Genomic DNA, 5,573 nt, shown 5'->3' on the forward strand with positions numbered 1-5,573 from the left:
GCTCCCACCTGCTGCTCCTGACTTGGCCCTTGCCCCGACGCCCACTCCCACTCAGCTCCCCTCTTCAGATCCCCCTCCGACGCCGGCTTTCCCCTCTGCCGTCCGTCTGCCGTCGGCCAAGGTACCCACCCTGTCCACTCACTACCGACCCCGGCCGGCTGCCCCAGGCTGCCCCCGGCTGCTCTGCACTCCCGATAGGCACTGCCCGCTCCTCCTCACCTTGCGATGCCCGAGGCAGCCCTCCCACGCCCTCCGCGACCCACGCGGGCCGCGCCCAGCCCCTGAGGCCTCAGACCGCAGCCAGCCCTGCCCCGACGCCCGCGCGTCCTCCCGCTCGGTCCCTGGGTGCCAGGACCCGCCCGCTGTCCCCAGCCCTGTTCCCTTCCCCGACGCCCTCTTGTCTTCCTCCTCCAGTCCCAGGGAGCCTGGCCCGGTGTCCCCGGAAGCCCTGGGTAGCGACAGGTGCCTCCCGCCGGCTCCTGGGCTGGGGGCAGCAGGGGGTCGCCCTGAGCAGCCGCGGGAGTGGGCGCGGGGGGGCGTGGCTGCGGCGGAGGCGAGCGCCGGGGCTCCGCCGGGGCGTGCGCTCTCCCGGGCTGTACCCGGGCGTCCTGTTTGCGGACCGCAGAGATCCGGGCGAGCCTGGTGGTGTCCGTGTGCGTGGTTCTGCCTGTCAGTCTGTCTGTCCTCGTCCCTGCTTATTTCTGCGGTATGTTTTCTCCGTTTGTGTGTCTGGCCGCCTGTCTTCGAGGCTCGTTGCTTGTCCCTAGATCTATATGAATGGGGGGCGTGTCTTTTTGTGTCTCTGTCTGTCTGCTGTACCTGTGTATCTGCTGAGAGACGCCCAGATGCGAATAAGAGCCACTTCCCACTCCCTCCCTCCTACAAGGGAATGAGCTGCTTCTGGACCCGAGGAGCTAAAGGGTGGGGTGCCCTGGGTTCTCCCCATACCGCGGACGCCAGAGCCCCTCCCTCAGCCCCCCAGCCTGCCCGAAGCTGTCCTCCTGAGTGCCCGCTGAGAGGCCTCCCCAGGGGAGGGCCTGGGAGGTTTCTGCGAGAGTGTCCTAAGGGCTGGCACGGCTGAGAGCGCGCCTGAGCTGGGAAGAAGGTGCTGGGGAAGGAGCTGGCAGCCTCGTGGGCAGCCGCCTGGGCAGTAAGGAGGGGCTCTGCATGCAGGAGACACCCTCTGTCCTTGGCTTAATGCTCTGTTTTTGCTGTCCTGAAATTCTTAGTTTTCGAACAGGGGGCCCACATTTTGATTTTGCAGTGGGTCCAGCAAATTACATAGCCAGTGCTGACCGCCAGAGGTTCCGGCAGCAGGGCAGCCCTGGGCCGGGAGGCAGTGCACCAGGGGACCTGGCCAGGCCTGCATTTAACTTTGCACTTCACTCGTTCCTGCATGGGGTTGGCGTTTCTTCACCTCTGAGTCATCTGCCAGGCTCTGTCCTAGGCCCTGGGCAGTTGACGATGAGCGGACACACTCAACAGGCTGGCACTCCCTGGGAAACTGGAGAGCATCAGTGTGAGGCCCCGCCCCGCCTTAGGAGCTTGTGGCTCCAGATGAGACAGAGCAAGCACCCCTGTGGGCAGGGCTGCCTGGAGGAGATGCTTGGGTGAGTCCGAGTCTGCCAGGGAGGGTGAGGACTTCCCAGAGGAGGGGGCACCTGCACGTGCCATCTTTGCAGCCTGGAGGAGGAGCTGGCCAGGTGACATGGGGCGGGTGGGGCCAGAGGGTGGGAGGTTGTTCCAGAGGGAGGATGCAGCACATGCACAGAAGTGGGGGTGACGAGGAAGGCGATGACCAGGGAACGTGTGCATCATCTTGATGTCCCCCGAGCCACACCAGGCTGATGCCCAGTAAATACACCAAGGGGTCACCGAATGCACAAATGGACGGGTGCTGCGTGAATGAGAGAGGAGGCCTGGCCTCCCCATCAGACCGGTGAGGGTGCAGGACCCATGGCACGTCCTCCCCCACGCTCTGGCCCCTCACCTTGCTGGTATTCCATTAGCACACATCCTCACCTGCACCGTGTACACACCTGCGGCCTGGCTCTCCCACTGTGACAAAAGCCCTGTGAGGAGGATGCTGCCAGGCCTGCCCACGGCAGTACTGTCCAGGACGTGGAACAGGGGCGACCAGCACACAGTAGGTGTTCAACAAATGTGAACAGTGCCCCCCACCCACAAACAATGTTGAAGTCCTCACCCCCAGTACTGGTGCACGTGACATTATTTGGAAATGGGGTCTTTGCAGATGATCAGGTGGAGGCCATGTGGGTGGGCCCGGACCCAACAGGACTGTGTCCTTTAAAGGGGACGTTTGAAGACAGACATGGTTGGCAGGCAGGTGATGTGAAGAGACAGACAGTGCCATCTATGACCCGAGGGGCACCAGAGACTGCTAGGAGTAGGGGCCAGGCCTGAAACAGAGCCTCCCTTGTAGCCCTCAGAAGGAAGCAGCCCGGCCGACAGCTTGACCTTGGACTTCTCGTCGTGAGGATCACGACACCACACATTTCTGTGGTCTGAGGTGGCCCCAGGCAACCCCCCCTTCTGTGGTCCCCTGCAGGCTTGTCCACCTCTTCATCCCTCTCATACCCACGACATAATCAGTTTCTATCTGTTTTTTTCAATTCTGAGCTCCCTAAAGGCAGGAATTATGTCTGATTCGTGCTGCTCTCTAGCACCCAGCATTTTTTCAACCCACTGAGAACTGTGTGCCGAGCACTGCCCATGTTTCAGGTGTGGGGTCAGACCTGGGGACAGGGTGAAGCGCACCGTCTGTGCCCAGTGCCATGGACACCTGGGAGGGAGAGGGGGAGCTTCGTGCCTGCAGACGGCAGGGGCTCCATGCACGCCCAGACGCCGTAACGACCACCTCTGCGTTGAGTCCACGTCACAGCTTTGCCAAGCACGCTCATGCCCGCTACCTCTTTTCATAAATCAGCTCAAGCCAACATGGATGTTTAGGGGAAGGCAATACCGGGGGTGGTTAGGTGGGTGAGTTCTGAAGCCGGGCTGGGGGCTTTGATTCCTGCCTCTGTCACCTGCCGCTACGTGGCCCTGGACAAGTCACTAAACCCCACTGGGCCTCCATGTCATCAGCTGTAAAGTGGAGCTCTTAATAGTAACCATTTTAACAAGTGTCTATGAGGGAAAAGTGAGTTCGTACATACGATGCACTTTGGAAAGCACCTGCCAAATACAATGTACCTAAAACACTTCCCTATTTACTGAGCACCTACTATGTGTCAGACACTGAACTGAACTGATGAGAGACACGTGCAGGATTGTCCTCACGGCGAAGTGGCTCCCCAGCTGGGGGTTTTAACGCTCAGGGCTCCTTGCAGCTGGCCGGGGCCAGGTGACTGAGTTCTGGGCAGCAGGGTGCAGGCAGAGGTGGTGTGGGCCCTCCCAGGGCTGGCCGCCCGTGAAAACCTCCTACGAGACCCTCCATTTCCTCCCCTGCCCCTCCCCACCACTGGAAGGTGGCACCACCACCCAGAGCCTCGTGCTGAAGCCGGTGCAGCCTGTCAGCGGAAGCGCCCCCAGCGAGTCCAGGCGGACCCTGCCCCCTGAAGCTGGGCCTTCCAGGAGGAGGAATGGCAGCTGCTCAGAGCCACCGCAGCTCTGAAATCTGCCAGCTCGCATCACCTCTCCTCACTGAGAGTACAAAGATAAATGACATGCAACCGCCGTCTAAAGTCAGGTGGACTCCCTCCTCTGGGCTACCTGATTCTTTCAATAGGCCCCGAAGTGCGAGTTGTGGACACAAAAGAGAGACTTGATTCTCTGCTCAGGGCACCGCTACAGCTGACGGACAGGCTCGCCCACAGCGCCTCCTGCCGCCGAGGCTGGTCGCAGGTCTGTGTGGCACAGCACCCTCGGCTTCTCACGGGCACCCCCAGAATGAGCGGGCACAGACACGGTGGCCACCGACGGCACCCAGGCCTGCGGCCCTGCCCCCACAGGAGCACATTCCTCTGCCCATCTTCCGCTGTGACGGCTGACACACGGCCCATCTCAGGGTCGGGGGCTGGACACCCCTGACCAGGCAGCTGCCTGCCAGTGACAGTTCAGTGCCACACAGATGACGGTGAGCCATGCTGTCCCCAAGGCATGGGCTCCCATTTCACTGATGATGGCTGACAGTGCGTAAGTGCCACAGATCACGGGGGCACAGTCACCCGGAGGGGCTACAGGACCCAGGGACAGCTAGAAGATTTTCCCCTGGTTAACTCAGGTGGTGGTTATGTAACCCCAGTGCATCCAAGAAGAAAATAGTTGGTCAGTGTGTTCATTTCCAGGGGTGGCCATAATGACAGAAACCTGTCACAGTTCAGGAAGACCTGAAGGCGGGGGCGGGGGGGGGGGGGAGGGGCTGCACGGAGGGCTGGAATCACGTGGGTTGGTCACTCACACCCTGGTGCCTGGAGGAAGAAAACTGGAAGGCCGGGCTCAGCCGACTGCTGACGGGAGCCCCGCTGTGTCTTCTTCATGTGGCCTGAACATCTCACAGCCTCGCACCTGGGCCTGCAGGGGAGCACCCCAGGCGGGACCATCTGCAGAGCAAGCATTCCAGAACTAGCGCAGCAAGCTGTGTGGCCTTCATGACACAGCCTTAGAAGCCGCCAGCATCCTTGCTGACGTGCCCGCCTGGTGAGGGCAGTCAGAAGCCCACCCAGGTTCTCGGGAAAGGGGTAAAGGTCCTGGTCTCAACAGGACATGTGTGAGAAAGCCTGGGCCTCCTCAAATACTCAAGCAGGCCCTGCACTCAGCACCAGCATTACCGGTCAGCCTTGGAGAGGCGGCTTGGTACTGAGCACATCACGGCCTCCATCCCTGCCGCCTGACCTTGCACGTGGGCCTGCTGAGCAAGCAAGCACTGGGGTGGCCAGGCAACGAGGCTGATGGACACCCACAGAACGTGCTTTTCACCCTCCTCCTCTTTGGGGGAGCTGTTGATGCACACCCGCACGAGACAGTCATCACAGCCTGAATCTGTCCTGAGAGGTCCTCCCATGGACTTCTTTCCCAAACGTCCTTGCGACCAGTCTTCCAGCTCCTTTCTCTGCAAGTCACTGACCATGCAGCCACAGCAGCAGCCTGTCAGCAGCCACCCGTGAGTCCGTGTAGGTGAGCACTCTGGACGCCTCCCAGTCCAAAGCGTACAACCAATGTGCAGCCAACAGGGAGGATTTGCCTTCACCACCTTCCCCCGGGGCCACCCTTGGGCACCGCTGGGCCGCCGCAGCTGTCCCCGTGGCTGGACATGTTGTGGCTGGGGCCATCACACCATGCAGAACCAGCTGTGAACTGAGCCAGAGCTTTTCTGTCCTCGGTCATGAGAAATCCCCCGGGGCCGCAGGTGTGGAGGAGACAGGGCAGCAGAGTGGGACGCACAGGGGCCCGCGTCACCTGCACGAGCAGCTCACTCTGGAGCTCCAGCCCTGCTCGAATTCAAGTATCACGTGCCATTTCCACTCCACAGGACATTACTGCTGAGCACGCGCGACCATGCGGGCTGGTGGGTCGGACGACATGCAGTTCGCGCCGCCGTGAGGTGTTCGTCC

Source organism: Desmodus rotundus, chromosome 4, assembly GCF_022682495.2.
Source record: "Desmodus rotundus isolate HL8 chromosome 4, HLdesRot8A.1, whole genome shotgun sequence".
Classification (NCBI taxonomy): Eukaryota; Metazoa; Chordata; class Mammalia; order Chiroptera; family Phyllostomidae; genus Desmodus; species Desmodus rotundus.